Source organism: Malaclemys terrapin, chromosome 3 (genome assembly GCF_027887155.1).
Source record: "Malaclemys terrapin pileata isolate rMalTer1 chromosome 3, rMalTer1.hap1, whole genome shotgun sequence".
NCBI lineage: Eukaryota > Metazoa > Chordata > Testudines > Emydidae > Malaclemys > Malaclemys terrapin.
Window position 1 is genome coordinate 94,586,334 of NC_071507.1, and position 20,233 is coordinate 94,606,566.

The window sequence follows — 20,233 nt, forward strand, 5'->3', positions numbered from 1 at the left end:
TAGAAAGCTGGCTAGATCATCGGGCTCAACGTGTAGTGATCAATGGCTCCATGTCTAGTTGGCAGCCGGTTTCAAGCGGAGTGCCCCAAGGGTCGGTCCTGGGGCCGGTTTTGTTTAATAGCTTTATTAATGATCTGGAGGATGGTGTGGACTGCACTCTCAGCAAGTTTGCAGATGACACTAAACTAGGAGGTGTGGTAGATACACTAGAGGGTAGGGATCGAATACAGAGGGACCTAGACAAATTAGAGGATTGGGCCGAAAAAAACCTGATGAGGTTCAACAAGGATAAGTGCAGAGTCCTGCACTTAGGACGGAAGAATCCCATGCACTGCTACAGACTAGGGACCGAATGGCTAGGTAGCAGTTCTGCAGAAAAGGACCTAGGGGTCACAGTGGACGAGAAGCTGGATATGAGTCAACAGTGTGCTCTTGTTGCCAAGAAGGCTAACGGCATTTTGGGCTGTATAAGTAGGGGCATTGCCAGCAGATCGAGGGACGTGATCGTTCCCCTTTATTCGACATTGGTGAGGCCTCATCTGGAATACTGTGTCCAGTTTTGGGCCCCACACTACAAGAAGGATGTGGAAAAATTGGAAAGAGTCCAGCGGAGGGCAACAAAAATGATTAGGGGTCTGGAGCACATGACTTATGAGGAGAGGCTGAGGGAACTGGGATTGTTTAGTCTCCAGAAGAGAAGAATGAGGGGGGATTTGATAGCAGCCTTCAACTACCTGAAGGGGGGTTCCAAAGAGGATGGAGCTCGGCTGTTCTCAGTGGTGGCAGATGACAGAACAAGGAGCAATGGTCTCAAGTTGCAGTGGGGGAGGTCCAGGTTGAATATCAGGAAAAACTATTTCACTAGGAGGGTGGTGAAACACTGGAATGCGTTACCTAGGGAGGTGGTGGAGTCTCCTTCCTTGGAGGTTTTTAAGGCCCGGCTTGACAAAGCCCTGGCTGGGATGATTTAGCTGGGAATTGGTCCTGCTTTGAGCAGGGGGTTGGACTAGATGACCTCTTGAGGTCCCTTCCAACTCTGATATTCTATGATTCTATGATTCTAAGGCATGTTTTCTAATCCTTTAATCATTCTCATGGCTCTGCTCTGAACCCTCTCCAATGTATTAACATCCTTCTTGTATTCTGGACATCAGAACTGGACACAGTATTCCCACAGAGGTTGCACATGCCCCAGATACCGAGGTAATATAACCTTTCTACCCCAGTCGGTATTCTTCTGTTTATACATCCAAGATCTCATTAGACCATTTGGCCACAGCATCACACTGGAAGCTCATGTTCAGCTGATTATCCACCCTGACCCCCAATGCTTTTTCAGTCACAGCTTCCCAGGATAGAATCTCCAGTCCTATAAGTATGGCCTGCATTTGTTGTTGTTTACATTTGGCCATACTGAAATGCATATTGTTTTCTTCTGTCCAGTTTACCAAGCAATCCAGATCACTCTGTATCAGTGACCTGTCCTCTTTTTATTATTTGCCACTTCCCTGATCTTTGTGTCATCTGCAAACTTTATCAGTGATGATTTTACATTTTCTTCCAGGCACTGATAAAAATGTTAAACAGAGTAGACCCAAGAAGGGATCCCTGCAGGACCCCACTAAAACCACACCCACTCAGTGATGATTCCCTGTTAGTTAGCCACTTTGAATGTAAGCCATGTTAGCTGTATATTGCTCTAGTTTTTTAATCAACATGTCATGCATACCAAGTCAAATGCCTTGCAGAAGTCTAAGTATATTCCATCAGCACTATTACCTTAAAGGTAGGCATGTGCTTTAGGTATTTCCTGAGTATACTTGGGCCTAACTCTGAAATCCTTATTCATTTTTTACTCAATTCTTACTCAGACAAAACCTTAATGAGTTTTGAGGAATGACATTAGTAGGGTGACCAGATGTCCCAATTTTATAGGGACAGTCTGGATTTTGGGGTCTTTTTTCTTATATTGGCTCCTATTAGCCCCCCCAACCCCATCCCGATTTTTCACACTTGCTGTCTGGTCACCCTAGACAATAGTATTTGTCCAGTTATCTTTAAAAGTAATTAAGAATGAAACAATAATGGATTCTCACACTGGTGACAGAGCATGTACATTATTTAGACCTCAGTGGGGAAAGCTATATGATCCAGAAACAACCTGCCCAGGCTTCCAGAGGAAATTAAGTGAATAATCCGGAGTGTGACCTTCTTTAGAAAATGGCCAAGAATGAAGATCCCCCCACTGACAGCCCTTTCTACTCCAAAAATTCCACCCAACTAAGAAAAAATCCTGAAACAAACCAGCAGATGAATACATATTTTTAAAAAATATAATATCCTATCCCAATCAGATTTTTTATGCCATAAAGGGAGAATTGCCAGAAATCCCACAAAGTCCACTAGAGAAACCACAATTGCTACTGATTTTACAAGATAGGTGCTCACATACTCTGGTTATGGGAAGCAGTATAAAACTGACAGTAAAAAATACCCCTAATCCTTGCAAACAGTGTCAGGATGTAAATAGGCCACTGGCAACTTCTTGAGATGCCAGCTACCAATGTTTAGCATGAAGTTTACAGTAAGTATATACTGGTAGTTCTGTAATTACCACCGCTCTTTTTGAATCCTTTGGCTAGTAGATGATATTATTCCAATGGTTAATTACTCTCACTGTTAAAAATTTACATCTTAGTTCCAGTCTGAATTTGTTTAGCTTCAACTTCCTGCCATTGGATCATGTTATACCCATTATTAAGTATTTGTTTCCCATGTAAGTACTTCTAGATTGTAATCAGTCATCCCTTAGCCTTCTGTTTGTTAAACTAAATAGATTGAGCTCATTGAGGCTATCACTATAAGGTATGTTATCTAATCTGTTAATTATTCTTGTGGCTGTTTCTGAACCCTCTCCAATTTATCAACATGTATCTTGATATCTTAACTTCAATGTTAGGCATATGCTTAAGAGTTTCTCCTAAACAGGATGCTTTCCTAAAATGAAGCCTTAAAATTGTGTTGATCATTCAAAAATATAGGAAGATCTAAAAACAAAAAGCTTTATTTAAAAGGAGTTACAGTTGAACATTGCTGGAATCCAGCAAACACCCCCAAAACAATATTACTTTCTTTATGAAAATTACACAGCTTCACAAACTCTCACATTAAGAATCCTGAATATGAACAAATATGGAATGCTGACATTGCCCACTGTCCCATCATCCTTTGCCACTCACTAGTACTATCAATCCTATTGACTCCCAAAACATAATGAAACTTACATTTCCCTCCTAAAATATGCAATATAGAGAGAGAGAAACATATATAAAGGTCAAAACAACAAATAAGTAGGTCACTATAAAATCCCCATTCTCTATTCAAGGGACTTCATGGTGGAGGAGAAAGAATCCACAATTGACAAAAGCCTGTTGGTACTTGTATTCTGAAGAATATACTCAGCTAAAGTTCCCTAAACATGGGATTAGTGAGAAATGAGTAGATGTTGTCATAGGAAAATACATATTCTAATAAACCTCCTTTTCACTCTCCCATCACCTGCACTTATTTTGAGTAGTAAAGCTGTTATCTTCTCCTTCCTGAGTTGCCCGTATGGATCCACACTCTTAAAAATAAGCAAATCCCAATGCACAAACTCATCCTTTTCCCAGAAGCAGTGACTCTTGTTCCACCCCCTCAGTCATGGATCTTAAGGTATAAAAAGGGTGTGGCTTCACCTGCCCCTTCCTTCTGACCATTGCAGTTGGATTTAGAGCACACGCAGTACCTGTGATACTTCACTTGTCAGTTTTTCTGACTCCTTTGGGTACTTTGTTTTAATGTAGGCCAAAATTGTCAAACTTAAATATATAAAGTTAGGTGCCTGCATCCTTGTTTAGGCATCTAAATGGCCTGATTTTAGAGGTGCTGAGCATTGACTCTGGTTGACTTCAGCCCTCATCATTAGGAGCTTGAAGTGCCTCTTCCCAGAATTCAGGGGCATATGATTACTATAGCTGTAGATTTAATCTGTAATTTGGCTATAGTCAGGTTTTTTTATTTAAAAAAAAAATAAAGTGTTTGATGCTTATGCTGTTGTGAGGCTAGTCCTCCTGGGCTGCTTACCTTTCCTTTATTTCAATTGTGTTAAGATCGGTCCAATATTTGTAGTGCTGTTCCACCACAATACTTTGGGATCTAGGTTATCTGGTGGACTCAGAAAAGCTGCATAGACATTAAAACTGGAGAAAGGGGCAGGGGGAAGTGAGAGATATGCAACCAAAAATTAGCAGGATACAGCTGCCAAATTAAAGGTATTACACCTTCCTTATACCATGATGTGTTGGGGGGCAGCTTGTTTTGGTTGGCTAGTAGAAAGAACAATTGTTTTCAATTTTAATGTTAGAATTTCTGGATTTGTGACAAGATTCAGTAGGATCTGGATGTCAGATCTGAGCTATAGCGGGGCTATTGCACTGGAACACATCAGGGGCGGGATTTTTCAAGGTGCAACAAAAGTGACTAAATGTGTCCTCTGTTTAGGCAGTGGAATTTGAAAGTTTGGCAAAAAAGTTGGCAGGATCCAGATTTTTTTGTATCACTGTTCCTTCCATGAGGTGAATCATGGTGTTGGTTTTGTTGTTGCACTTGGAACACCCCCCCCACTGATTGTCCACTGAGGCATTTGAACTTGGGTGGCATGGAATTCAAAAGTTATGCAAGTGTTTTTCTGTGTCACTTGTATTGGGCTGCATCAGGGTCTGGGTGGTCTTTTCTGTGTGTGCAGTAGGAGCAGCTCGACCTTTTGTCTCTTTGGCTAGTCCAGTTTGGAGGTTAAGGTACAAAAAAAAGAAGGGTCCAGGTACAGTAAGCTGTTATCTTTCCCCTCTGTATTTATCCATGAGATACAAGGTGGCTGAGGTAATATTTGTTATGGTGGCGCCTGTCCCAAGCTGCCCCTGCTCTCCATACAAAGCACAGCTGGAATGAGCGCCCCACTGGCACACAGCCCCAACTCACTCCTCCCCAGAGCCAGGTGATTTAAAAACCCATCGCCAGAGATCGAGTCTCCCTCTCCAAAGCAGCCATGTTTGGCTGGAGACTCATTCCCAGAGCCCTAAGGGACCAATAGCACCGGTTCTCCCCTTCCCGTGCATCCTCTCTGGACCACTCCTTCCTCGGGGCTCTTCGCCTGGCCCTTTGCTCTCCGCCAGCCTGCTCCGGGCAAGCTCCCCGGGGAGGAAGCGGAGGCAGGGGACTGGGAGTGAGTCACGCCGGGGAGAAGCGGGGAAACTCCAGCTGCTCAGCTGGGTCCAGCGCGAGTGGCAGGGCGCATGTGCGCTCGCTCCCTGCCTCCCTTCTCCCTCCCTCTCTCTCCCTGCCGGCTGGGTGCTGAAGTTGGGCGGATGGCAGCAAACCAGCTCCGCTAGGGACCAGCTGCACGAGCCCTTCCCCGGGATCGCTCAGTGCCAAGCACACGCAGCCAGGCGGGGGTGGGTAAGCCAGACCGCTTTGGTTTTTTAAAAAAAAAATATTATTATTATTTTGAACCTGAACCTTGTTAAATGGCACCAACATGTCTGCTTTATCCTGGTGCCTGGAATAGAGAGACCGAGGGGTGGGGAGAGGAGGGGGGTGGAGAGGGAGTACAACTGCCAATGCACTCACACGGGGGACGTGAGTGTGTGTAGCGGGGGGGGGGGAGGGGGGGCAGCCGCGGTGGCCCGGGGGCTGAGCTGCAAGGTGGGGTCCGAGCGAGTGTCGCTCCTCTCCAGTGATGCACAAAGGGGTGGGGAAAGGGAGCGCGGGGCTTGGCGGTGGCTTCGCTGGACTCCCCAGATATTGGCTCCTGGGCTGTGGCTCTGTGGAGCGATGCTGCTGCTGTGCATCAGCTGCATCAAGGAATCCTGATCAATCCAGGCGGGGGAGGGGGGTTCCTACCATAGTGGGGGAAGAGAGGGGGATATCGGGAAATGTCCGTTTGCAGATGTGAAAGGGTGTGTGTGTGTGTGGGGGGTCGTACCTTTCCTCTTGACCTTCTCCTCTGGCTCCCTTGAGGGAGGTTCTCTGCTGGGCAGGAGAGTGGGGGCAATACACCCTTGCATTTTGGACTGATTTGAAACAATCGGAGACCGTGGCCTTTTAGAAACCACACACACCGTTTGTCTAGGTGCCTTGGAAATGGAAGTGATTCCCTATAAGACCTGAACAGAGGCATGTAACACGGTGCGGAGTGCTGGCCGGAGGAAGGGGGGCTTAATACAAGGACGAGGCCCCCACTAAGTCTATAGGAGCTGCTTCGGTGCAGGGCAAACTGAGAGGTGGCTCACAGGCACTATCCTTGCCGTTCATTATTCTGATGAGTTATGGATTTTCTTTACACTCTCTCCATAGCCTTTCATGTCACCCATCCATCCTCCCCCCTCATTATTCTGCGGCATCAGCAGGGAGCTGGGGCTTGGCCGGATTTTTCTCCCCGTGTGTGTGTGTGTGTGTGTGTGTGTGAAAATGTCGGAGGCTGGAGGAAGGACAGAGCCTATGGGGGAAAGCAGGCGATTACAGATGGTTTAGAATGAGGCTCGGAAAGCAGGAGGCTGGTTAGTGGCTGCTAGCGCTAGCAATAGCGGATCCTTCCTGGCCGGCACCAAGTTACGAACAGCGCAGCGCGCTCAGCAAAGAGGCGCTCACAAGCCAACGCTTTGGCAAAGGAGATCAAGCCCACCGCCCTTAGCCACTGGCGAGGACTTTCTCTGACACAGGACAGACACTGTACAGATGCCCAGCTTCCTAAGGAAGAGAGAGTGCAAGGAAGACCCTGTCAGGAATGGTTCCTTTCCATTCCAGGTTGTTTTTGAGGGATTTGATTTTAAATCCGGGATTAAAAAATATGAGTTCTTACCTTTATCACCAGTGAGCTCGCTAGAATATGAAGAAAACTAACAAGCTCTAGCTTATCTATCTTATTTCCAGAGCGCTCATCACCATACTATCTGAGCACTCCATTATAATGAGGTTAGAACTGGCATAACTATGTGTTAGGGTTTCCAGTATTGAGAGGGGATCCTTATTTTACTGCATGGCTAAGGATTTGGGCTAACCTGTCATCAACTTTGCAGCTGGGATGCATATTATTATATTTACCAATATATACATACATAAACCTTGCTTTTTGTTTAGTTTATCAAGTGTTGGGCAAAATGGATGAAATCTGAAATGCAATAATAGATTGCATTATTTTTTAAAAAGCTGGAAAATATAAGTAGGCAGATTTATTAGTTGATAGGTTTTATAGATAAATAATAAATAACTCTGCAAAATGAATGCATACGTACTGTCTATTTTTACAAGTTTTTAAAAGGAAGTTAATTCCCATTCACATCAATGGAAGCTAGTGTCATCAGCCACATTATAAGATACATAATTAGTGTCATCATGAAAAATTGGCATCTATTTAAGTAAATGAATAGGAATAATCCATTGTTTGAGGTTTGTAAGAAACATTGTTACCTAAGATATTATTATTGCTAATAATTATTTATTTGAATTTCATCAGCACCCAAATGTGCAAGGCACCATCTCTCTCTCTCTCTCTCTCTCTCTCTCTCTCTGTGTCTGTGTGTATAACAGGAAGACACAGTCCCAGCCCTGAGCAGCAGAAATGGAAAAAGTGTACTTAAAATATACATTAAGTGATAGTTGTGTTTATAAAAGGTGCTGGGTTGACAGCACTAGAGCCTAGCAGTGTCCTGTCCTTATGGATGCAAAGGGAATTCAGTCTCCCACTCTGCCAATCTTTGGTCTTGCTGCTCAGACTACAAATAAGAATTGCAGTGATGAGGGCTTGATTTTGTATGTGTGAGAAAGAGAGATGGACACACAGAAATTGCTTGAAATCACCAACTCAGTTCATAAAGTCTACTGAGCAGTCATTCAATGGTAATAACTTTCCTTCACTAATGATTAGACCAAATTTAGACCTGACATCCTGGTAAAAAATCCCTATCCTATTCCTGTTATCTGAGCCATCTGGTTCCAGGGAGCCTTGGGACAGGGGCAGTGCATTGTTCTCAAACTATTGTTTTTGGTTTAGTTTGGTTTGGTTTTTCTTAAAAACTAATCTAAATGCAACATACAAGCTATATAGGACCACGGCTTTGTTGCTGATTGCCTTAAGTTATGGTTCATTGTGTGTAATGTGCATTGTTTGAAAAGTAGGATAGCACTCTCTTACCAAAAGCAAGATAACAGTGAAGGCCCTGTGACTGAATTGCTTCTACCAGAGAGTAGGACTTGAGTGAGGATCATGCATAAAGAGCATTAGAGTTGATCATGCTTGTTTAGGAAAATGCTTGCCAATCTTGCCATAGGATCACAAGTAGGGGTGCTTCAATTTATCTCTCAGGAACTGTAGAGGAACAGGGACATCATGACCTATTGCTACAATATTGGAAAAGTGCTGTCAGGCTGCCAGTAGCAGGGTCCACATGACACTGGAACATGACTGTCGGCAGAAACAACATGGATGAGGTGTAAGGTAGTATAGCAGAAATTCATCTGAATGGAGGTCCCTCCATAACAAATAAAACATTGATGCAGGATGCTGGAGTACTCCTCTCCCAAGAGCTGAAAAGGAGATTAAAGCAAACTGCACTCTAAGACATAGGAGAAAAGATATCAGCTGATCTGAAAGTAAAGCCAGCTAGACACAAGTATGGCCTACCACTTCAGCAATAGCATTTATATGTAAACTTTTCTTTGAGGTAAATATGGTGGCTTGAAAAAAATTCAGTGCTTCCTCTACAATCATCTAACATTAGCCTCTCCCCACTTCTATAACAAGCAAATAGGGCCTTGTCATTTATCTACTTTGCAGAGATCTTTGAATGTGAAAAATGTGGAAATACTTGTAAGTGTTATAAAAGTGTACCCAATGAAACAATATTAGTTATTATGGAGGTGTAGTTAAGACACCATCGTTAAGGTAGAGGTCTTTTTAATAATTAAAGCAAGGACTCAACTTCTTTTTCATATGAACAATACAACATATCCTCCCCATATTTACAGTGTTTACTCTTTGCATGCAGAATGAATTTTCTGAGAATTTACAAATAATTCTGTTAATTAGGTTGAGTTAAAATTAATTAAAAACTAGGTCCTTTAAGAAATTTCACATCTCATGTCAATCTTTTCTTTCTGCTGAATTATCTTAATAATGAAATAACACAGGCACTTTCCATATTGTGAAAATTAATTGAAAGCTTATGCATAAGCTATATTTGAGGAAATTAAATTGCAATTAAGATAACAATTAGGTGCAACTGTTAATAACTTATGAATATATAGGCTGCAAACAGGTGCAGGTCAACAGCTCAGGTAACTCTTAAGGGGGGGGTCGTTGTGACTCTAGAGGTAACTCAACCAATCATCGCCCTTCCTCTGCAGTAAATTTGCATGGAACAATTCTATTGGTTGTAATTAGTCATCAGTATGCGGGAGACTGGATGCATGTGTCAGGAGTTCTCACTGGTAGCTTACTTGGTTCAGCTGTCACTGTTCTTTAAAGATTTAATGTCTGTATGCTAGATTGGGCATCATAACTTGAACAGCTTCCTATGGTACTGCAATCTCAGCTCCTCTGTACACAGAGGCAGCACTGATGGGGTGGTAAATGGGGCAGGAGTCCAGGGTAAACTGTTAAACTGCACCAACATTGAGTCTCGGGACATGGGTTCTTTCTGAGCATTCTCTTTGGGTTTCCTGTTTAGTTTTCATATATGAAATTTTTAATAATTTCTTAAAAATAAGAAACTGCCCATACAAGAAAAGTCAATGTTAAGATGGAGTTAAAGTTGAGAGTATGTATCAGAAGCCAACAGGTAAAAAACATTACGGGCCTTTTGCAATCTTCCCCAAACCAAGCATTACAAATCCAGGAACTACATAATTAAGGTTACACTTAAAAGAAATCTAAACATGTTAAGTTAAGAAATGCACAGTTATGGTACCTAGACAGCCTTAACTCTGCCCTCTTGTGATAACAGGAAGGGGAAAACATATGAAAAACTCTAATATGTCTAAAAATCAGTTTAATCTAATCTGAGACCACAAACACTACAATAGCTTAATCATAATTGTATGGTTATTGCATGACACCACTACAAGGCAGAGTTAAGTTTGTTTGTGCATTTCTCACCTTACTAGGTCTGGATTTCTTTTAAGTATAACCTTGATTATGCAGTTCCTGGGTTTGTAATGCTTGTCTTTTGGATGATGACAACATCCCCGTAATGTTTTTTTTTATCCTTAAGTTACTAAGACATACTCTTAACTGTAACTCTATGGAAATGTAATTTTTTTTTGTCTGGGAATTAGTAGTAGTAGTAGGCAGTCACTAAGAGGGGAATCAGGAGAGAAATGTCTTAATGCTGCCTGGTGTATTATAACTATTCTATATTGGACAGTCCAGGGGCCTCTAATGCCCATACACCTGGGCATTTTTTCTCAATTCCTGTAATATGTTGAAAAATGAAGGCGAAACTTTCACTGGGCCTGATTCTTTGCTGTGCTGTTTTTGGTGATTGCAGCAGGGTAGGGGGACAATATCTCAGCCTTAATCCTGGCACAGATGAGAGCAGCCTGGGGGCCATTCTAACTTGTGCCGCTGGAACTGGTCCCCAAAGGATTATCCAGACTGGGGTTAGCAGGAGCACTGTGTGCTCTGGCCACTCCTCATCAATAATACACCTCTTCCCACCCTGGACTTGCCCCCTATGCTAGGGGACAGCTGTGGGGAGGGAAGAACAAGAGTCAACTATACCAGCTCTGTGCCCACTGAGCCTCCGTCATGCCAGCGGTATGTCCAGCTGGGGATTTATGTGCAGTCCCCACTTCTTTGGTGTCACCTGGTCAGAGCAAAAAAGTGTGGAGCAGACCAGAAAAACTGGCCCACTCTGTTTAAAGAAAAATTGTTGATCCGTTATGAAACCGTTGATACTGCTATGAAACTTACTGAATATTCCCCCTCCCTTTGGATCGTTATTTGATATGATTCTGTGCAGGCCTTCACTTTCATTTGGCTTTAGGAAAATAGAATATGGTTGTATCTCTGACAGAGAAATATTTGTTATTTTGTGTAAGACTCATTTTTAATTTTTTTTAAAAAGGAAACATGATAAAATGGGCAAAGTCAGTGCCACACTTTATAAATAGGTCTAGCCTAGGCTATAGCAAAAGCTCTGTTTATCACTGAATAGTGTCAGTAAAATAACATTAAGGAGCCTGAGACAAAGCAGCTAAACTACAGAAATTATGGATGAAGGCTGCACGATATCCTTAACTCAGTGCCGTCATGCCTAGGTATTGCAGCTCAGAGGGCTCTTATCAGGGAATCTCAAAGCACAGGATGTTTTGACATATAACCTGTTCTGGCATTCTGTGACAGGGTGCTGGACAAAGACAGCTGTACCAGCACTCTGATCACTGGATCAACAATTAAATTGCCCTGGAGTAAATCTGGGGGGCCAAACTGTGCCTAACAGATAGATTGGGATAGGCTGCGGAGAGCCCCAAAAGCTAATTAGCCCAGAAAGTAGAAAAGACATAGGAAGGAAGTGGTATGGGGAAAGAGAGAGAGAGAGACAGGCAAGCTTTTGAGAGGCAGCGCCAGGAGAGAGCTCTCAGGGGGAATCCTAGGATCATAGGATTAGAAAAGACTGCAAGGATCATCTAGTTTAACATCCCTGCCTTGATGCAGGATTTGTTGTGTCTAAGCCATCCAAGACAGTTGGCTATCCAGCCTCCTTTTGAGAACCTCCAGTGAAGGAGCTTCCACCACCTCCTGAGGTGTCTTTTCCTTTTCCTTTTCCTACTGTTCTTACAGTTAGGAAGTTTTTCCTGAAGACCTGTTTCCCCCACTCCTGGGCTGAATGAGCTAAGGATTGCATGCTTATAAATACAGAGCTGCACATGTTTGTAAAGGTGGTGGGGAGAGTACTGTAAATACATTGCACAAGGCGTTTGCCCAGAAGAAGGTCTCCGAGCAGTTTGTTTCTAGAAAAGAGACAGGAGTGGGCTGATGCTTTGTCACGCATTCCTAGGCACACAGCAGGCTTGAAGCAAGAAGGCTTACCAAGAAGTCCCTGTATTTCTTGCTTTGTTTCCGACCAATAAAAACATTAGAGTACTTCCATGAGAGAAAAGGTATAATGAATGACAAATTGCATGGTCATTGCCTAGTGTTTATATTACTCTGTTGACATCACTTTCTGAAATTATGAACTCCTCATCCAGTGCAAAGTTCACATTATTGCAAAATCATTACAGGCTAGATCTGCCGTCTTTACTCACACTGGGCCAGATATTCAGCTACTGTAAATGGTTGTTGAACCAATGTTCTATGCCAACTATCTCAGCTGGGGATCTAGCCCATCGCATAATATCTTACTCCATTAGTAGCCCCATTAAATTGAACATAAGTAAGGTGGTAAATGTAAACCTAGTTACTCAGTCCCTACTACGTAGTTAGTTTTGTAAGTCTGCTGTTTTAATTTATTCAGAAATGGCAAAACACTAATAATAATCAGCAACTTGCAAAAGTTATAATTGTGGGGGAACAGACATATAAGATATTTTTTGCCACTCAGTCACACAATGGTTTAAAAATGGGTACAAAAATATTTGTGCACATAGATTCATACCAATAGGATTTAATGTGTCTGTAATATAGCAGCCTGAACACCTGGTAATAATACTTCATATTTATGTAGTGTGTTAAATGTGTTCAGAACATTTTACAAATCTAACTAATCTTCCTAATATAAGAAAGTGGGGCTAAGAAATTCTGTCAGATCTTTAACCGTAGAAGTAAGCAGCATACAAGAACAGAGCAGAGGATAATGACTATCAAACATTATATTGGATTATTTTACACTTAAGGCCAAATCCTGGAAATTTCCACCAAGCCAAATAAATGTTTTTGATGGAGGGTAACCCTCCACACACTGGCTAGAGCAGCAGTGTAGCCATTTCACAAATGTGGATGCTGTAGTAGTGGCAACTGTGCTCAGTAATTTCATGCAGGAGTGGGAGTTGGGTTGGTCAGTGGATTCATGTATTTGAAAACTCATTGGCCATGTCCATATCACTCCCTTGCTTCAAGCCCTGTCTGCATAGCTGTAGAGAGAACCATTGAGAAGTTCATATGCCATGATGAGGAGCACAGGGTAGATCTGCTCTGTTGCAACATGGGTCCCTCTACTCAGACATACCCCACATAGAGCAAGTCCTCTACTCAGCCTCTCCCCAGCTTACCCTCTGTGCAGTGGAAACACAGCAGTTCTTCTTCCTTTAGATCATCTGCATGCCCTTTAAAAGTGGGCAGTATTTGTCCCTTTTTGTCCTTATGTATTTTAGGTCTTAATATTCTTGACTTCCAAATGACAACAAATTTGATTTCTCTGCTGATTATGACAGATGTTTATAATGCTAATCCCTTTTTGTAATCACAACAGTTTTTAATAAATGGTTATGGTTTTATGTTCTGTCTTCAGAGTCCTTCATATAATACAGCAGAGAGAATTGTTTAAGCATATTCAGCAGGACAGCATTATAGTTTAGGATCAGGGAGTGACATATTATATGTGTATGATGCAATGTGAAAATCAAGCTAGTATACTTTGTGCCCTTACTTCCACTGGTGTTTTTCTGGTTCAGGCATTTCATTCCACAACAAAACACAGTGACCTGTTTTCAGTCTGATTAACAAACAAAAGGAATCCTAATGATATTGTATGAGATATATTCAATCTAAAACTTAGTAGTATTTCATGAGGGCTTGAGAAAAACTACCGAGAACCCAAGAAGACAAAAAAATGGAGACCAAAACAGCAATAGGAAAATATAAGTGACAGAACAAAAGGAAAAAATATTTATCCCCAGAGGAAAGGAGCTTTCTTCTAGAGAGTGCAGTAATCTTGAACATGTAGACAATTTAGTAAATACTGAGAACAATTACAAAATAAATAATCTGATGGCCATTAGTAGTAGTAGTAATCGTAGTATTTATTATTTATTATCTTTATAGGTATTGGTTTGGGGTTTCAGAATTAACAGAATGTATTAGTATAATAATATTAGAAGACTGCCCATAAGTATCACCTTTTCATCAAAGAATCTCAAAGCACTTTTCAAACATTACTGTGTCCCAGAGTGCTGTGAGGAGTAATTAAACAGCTTTGTGTTTATTTGAGAGATGGGTAAAATCAGACCCAGAACAGTTATGTGATTCTCCAGGATCACAGAGCAAAGCCATGGCAGAGTGAGGAATAGAATCCTGGGGTGAAATCCTGGCCTCAATGAAGTCAATGACAAAGCTGTCATTGATTTAGCTGGAGACGGGATTTCACCTCAAGAGTCTTGACTCCCAGTCTCACGAGGCAGCACTCCCTGTGTAGAAATACCACCAAACACTCCCTGTATCAAAACACTGTAGATAGCTGAAGATACCTAAAAGGTCCAGTTAAAAACAAAGCAAGAGGATTTCCAGCGAAGTAAACATGGTTGGTCTCTCCATTCACCCCATTGTTTCAATCATTTTGAAAATAACTAGAACAAAACACCAACCATTTTCATTCAATATTTACTCTTTTTTACATCTGATCATGTAACCTGAATATCAACTTGAAAAAAATGAATATCAATTTGCAATTGAAAAATTGTGTTAAAATCAAAATCCATAGTGAGTAGGTGACCTACAAAATTTGGAGGCCCGGGATCCCTTATAACAACGTCTCTCTAAATTTTGTAACCTAGGGATTAAGCTATAAATACTGGAAATTTTCCAGTAGATAACCTACTACTTGCTGTGTTTGTGTCAGAATATTCAGCTCCTCTTTGATCAGTTCTTTAACACAATCTGCCTTTTTTGTGATTCATTAAAACTTAGCCTTAGTCTAGGCAATGCCAAGACAATTAAAGTTAGTTAAATAAGATCTGTTCTAGCTTCAGCAAATTTATGTATAAAATAATATGCTGCAAATTTTGTTTATTTCCTCGTTGTTAGCTTTTGTGATAGAACGTCCCATAATATTGCAGTCACTATATGTAGATGGCACAGCTAGAAATGTGTACAATTGATTACAATAGACAGTAACTGATTGAGCTATGGCTAAGTTCTAGCAATGAATATATACACCAACTCTGCTGTAAGAAGGCTAGATTTATTTTATCTGGATGTGTGACCCACTGAAGACACAACTGTAGCTTGTGTGTAATTATTTTAAAAACTGCACCCATAAGGCTAGCTGGTGTTTTGAAAGTCCATAAGGGGCCTGATCCAACTCCCATTAAAGTCTACAGAAATCTTTCCATTGACATCGGTGGAGCTGGACTAGACCCACAATGAAAAACAGTCTCCCTAGACACAGTATAAGTCAACAATTATGTTATACATTCAGCTTTATCATTACAAAAGTATATCTGATCTCCCGGTAGGCAGCAGCCATACTACTGAAAAGTAACATCATTTGTAACAACAAATGAATGGGAGCCCAGATATTACTTAATGCAAACTGTTTTTCTTCCTCTGATAGGGTCCAATGCTGTAAGGTGCTGAGCACCAGCAACTCCCAGCACAGTTAGTCAAGCTGAGGGTGCACAGCACTTTTCTGGCCAGGGGATGTAACGTGGGTCTAACAAGGAGAAGGCAGAACTTTTATGGTTTTCATTTAACCAAGACACATAATGTTTAAACAGCTAAAGTTTGTTTTTTCTGTGTTAAACCCACAGGCAAGCAGGTTAGTGACTGTTTTAGAGTGTGCTACAGTGTGCACATTAGGGTACATCTACACAGGAATAAAAGACCTGTAGCATGGACACAGATTGAAGCTTGAGGGGTTCGGACTGTGGAGCAAAAAATCTGAGTAGACTTTTGGGCTGGGACTGGAGCCCAAGCTCTGGGACCCTGTGACAGTGGAGGGCCCCAGAGCTCGGGCTCCAGCCCCAGCCCAAACATCTACACAGCAATTTTTTGCAGTTCCGGAGTCCAAGCCCCTCAAGCCTTAGTCAGCTGACCCAGGCCAGCTTTGGGATTTTTATCCCTGTGTAGAGGTAGCCATAGAGTGTGTTAGGACTAAGTCCTGCAAGGTACTGAGTGTATCCAGTGAGGTGCTGAATGACTTAGCTCCTACTGAATTCAGCCTCACAAGGCTGACAGCATCTCAGTGGATTAGGTCACTTCTTATGTACATGCCCACCTCCAATGGGTGGCCTAGAAAGGCACTTTAGATAACATTTGATCCAGTTATGCTTCTGAGATCCACAGATGGAATGAAACCTCTGTGTGCAGCCCTCCCCTTCTTACACAGACAGTTGGCTCAGACCCCTCGACAGCAGCATCCTTTCTCCATACCTAACCATGAAAAAGGCCCTCAGTGGATCTGAGTTCCTCAGGGGATTGTGGGGGGAGAGGTTGGGGAAGGGATGTGACGCAAGAGGGAGGCTATATCATTCCGCCACCTGGGCCCAGTGGTACTCACAATGAAAGTTTAAGAGGCTGTGTTACATTTCCACAGGTCTCTCCCCACCCCCTTTTACACAGTGGGGATCCACTTTTAAGACACTTTCTAGGAGCACCTGTCATCCGAGGAAATCTCAATGGCTAGAACTGTGCTGCCATGGGATGGGGGGATAGGACACAGAACTATCATAGGGGCACATGCTTCCTGCTGATCCCCCAGGGTCAGAGAATCATAGAAGATTAGGGGTGGAAGAGACCTCAGGAGATCAACTAGTCCACCCCCCTGCTCAAAGCAGGACCAACCCCAACTAAATCATCCCAGCCAGAGCTTTGGGGATCCCAGATGATCCATGAGGTTTGTAGTTGAGCCTGTTGTATCTACCTGCAAAGAAACTATTAGAGGGAAAAGTCTCTGCAAGGAACATTTTGAAGAGATTTTTCTCCATGTTATCTGCCTCCCACAGATTTTTCCACAGGAGGAATAATTGGGCCCTTTCTGTTTACTTAAAGCTAGGCTGTGGAACCCTTTCTCAAATTGTTGTGCATTTACTCACATGAATAATGACACTGAATTCAATGAGACTACTCAGGTAAGAGAGTGCACACCAATGTGAGTGAGGACTGCAGTCTAGCCCTAAATTAGAGCCATATTTTGCCATTCTGACTTGGAGTAGTAACTTATTCTGTGACTAATCCAATTGACTACTATTTATGTGAATGTCACTACTTAACATGAGTAAAGGTGGCAGTATCTGGCACATAATCAATGTAATCACTAATTACACCATATAAAATACAAAGAAACACAACAATATGACACTTACCATTGCCTGGTAGAAAAGAAATAAATGACAGCATATTCGGTTTTGTATATGGTTTCCCCGTTGTACAACAATAAAGTTCCAAATAAACAAAAAGAGAAATAAAAAAGAAATGGAAGTATAAACAAACTGGGAGGACATTTAGATATAACACAGCCAGACAGGATTCTGATCAATCTATAAAATGTACTTATGCTAGCAAATTACTGCTGCTTCATGAAAGTTGGATAGATCAAATTTCTTAAACAACCATCAGAGTTGGATATTGCAAAGCTAATAAAAAGAGCAACAAATATAAGTTAACAGCTAAAAATCTGTTGTGATGGAATTCTGGATAAGGTCACCCCAAGAATCCGAAGTTTCTTCTTGATGGCAAGTGGATTTATTACAGTCTAAAGATTCTTTCCCTTGTCATCCCAAAAACAATAGTTCATGCTTTCCAAGATGACACACTTAAGGCAAACATTAATGATGCTTCAACATCAATATGAAAAATTTATTTTTCAATAGCTCTAGTCTTCTTCATAAGCTACTCAGAAGAGACTTTTGTCTCTCCTGTGCTCAGCACCAGAGTATCTGTGTGAGGACCTTATAACACTAGATAAATCAGATAAGTAGACATAACCTAGCTAGAAATCAGGGCCATATGCTCTTTGCCAACAGGATCATGATCCCAGCAATAATGATTGTGTGAGACAACTGCATTGGCTTCACCTACATCAACTGACATGGGACAGACAAGGTGTCACTCTCTTTGATCTGAGGCTATTCAAATACCCTTCTGAGTAAAAAATGAAATCAATAGATGGTGGACAAATTCAGGCTGCTTGGATGAATCACCAAATCATTCACCTGCAAGCGAGGTCTTCTTTAGAGCTGGGCAGCAAACAATTTTTCCATCCCACAAGAGTTGTTGAGATTTAAAAAATCAGGCTGAAAAGTCAAACTTTCTTAATTTTTCTTGAACTGATAATCAAAAATAAAATAGTATCAGGTCAATTGAAACATTTCATTTTGATAATTTCAAAACATTTTGTTTCAATTTCAACTAAAACAAAGTTGTTTTGAATCAAAAACAAAACGTTTTTGTTTTGAAAATGTCAAAATGGACATTTCAACAATTTTTTAAAAATTGAACTGCGAGATGAGTCAAAACTGACCCTTTCCCACAATCAGTTTAGATTGTGACAAATAAGCATTTTCTGATTGAAAAAAAGCATTGTGTCACAAAATTCCCAACAAACTGTATCCTTGTTCTCACTTTGATGAAATAGGTTCCAGCGGATATTATATCTGAGGGAGCAGTTTTTCTCCTCTTCCATAGAGGTCTTTGAAAAGATCTGTCAGTGGGAGTCAGATCCCTGAGGTCCTTTTCATTCATTTGGAGTGTCATTCCACACTATACATCTTCTACTCTTCACTCATTGGTCAGGACAGCCAGCAGTCAATGTAGCTGTTGACTGTCAAGTCTTTTTCAAGCCATCCATTCTATTTGGTTCCCTCTAGTCCTTTGTGGACTATTGAAAGCTAATGCACAGTCTTTCTGTGGGCTGGTGGATTCTATACATGACACATATTATTTCTTGTTGCATTGATTGTGACACATAAACACAAAAAGGCCTAATCCAGGCTTCTGTACCCTTGACAGATAACTAAATAATGAAAACTACACTTCAGCTATGACAAAAACAGCAGTGGCAAACCAACAATCTTTCTCCACACAAAAGAAGTCAGGCCACGTAACTGAAATTTCCCCATCAACATTCCAGCAAAGCCTTTCCTCTCCCAAAATAGCAATCCATACACAATGGCCAGACTCTACAAACTTTAATCCTCCCCAAATGCCTGATGAAATATCTGACCTTTGCTGCAACCCTAAAGGTTGACAGATATGGCTATTGTGAACCAAGAGGGTCACTGAATTCTAAAGTTTATAGGCCTCATGGAGAACGCCCTTCCCACAGGTCCCTCTCTTTATACCAAAGGAGCTCCAGCTAGTCACACTGTTGCTTTATGATTATCTGGGAGTCTAACAAGAACTCTAAATTGCAAACTCAGTTGACAAACGGAGGACACAGACCCTTAATCAAAGTGACCTTTCACATATCTTATGGTTGATTCCACTGTCCTACCAATATCAGCTCAGTCTTTTCTGGGATGACTCTCAACCAGGTTGTGGTCATCCATGCCCCAACCACAACTATACAATGAGACAAACTTAACCACACTCTGAGAAGGATGAAATGGGGAGACAAAGCTTAGTGCCATCAGCATATTGAAAACACTTCACCCTATGCCTCCTTGATATCCCTTCCAATGGCCAACATACAGTGAGGGTGACAGGATGGAACCTGCATGTGAGAGATCCCTTGGGACAGAAAAGCAGTTACCCTCTGGGGGTCTCTTGGAGAGACAAGAAGGAAGTGTCCACAAAGCAGCCCTGTCTACTCTTTGTCAGGTCTTCACGCAACTCAGCAACACTTCAGGATCAATAGTTTCAAACGTAGCTTATAGATCTAATAATGTCAGCAAGGACATCTGATCTTTATCAGTCCCTCTAAAGAGATCATCAGCCAGAGTCACCATGGCATGCTCAATGCCATAATCAGGTGTGAAGCCAGACCAACAAGGCGTCAAGATCTGAGGCAACTAGATAGGGTGAGACATGTCTCACCACAACTTTCTCTATAGTTTTGCCTGGAAGTGGAAGGTTAGAGATAGGCATGTAGTTGGCTAGATTGTCAGTGTCAAGAGAGAGTTTCTTAAGTGAAGGGCACATACTTCCTTAAGAGTGCTTGTCACGCTCTGTTCTCCTTAAATGAAGCATTGAGAATCTCCACTGAAAAATGATCCCAAGCCTTCAACAGGGAGGAAGTATATGGCAAAAGCAAAAATTACA

General features: G+C 41.8%; 1 protein-coding gene across 2 annotated transcripts in view; it reads left to right on the top strand.

Moving 5' to 3' along the window:
- The first annotated feature begins 5,415 nt into the window (after positions 1 to 5,415).
- The window catches only part of RGS17 (regulator of G protein signaling 17), an 82,670-nt gene continuing 67,852 nt past the window's right edge, over positions 5,416 to 20,233 (top strand). Inside the window, exon 1 of one of the 2 annotated variants that reach the window (XM_054022664.1) lies at positions 5,416 to 5,496. The gene's annotated coding sequence lies outside the window, so the exon portion shown is untranslated. The remainder of the gene's footprint in view (positions 5,497 to 20,233) is intronic. The other variant, XM_054022663.1, reaches the window with a different exon arrangement.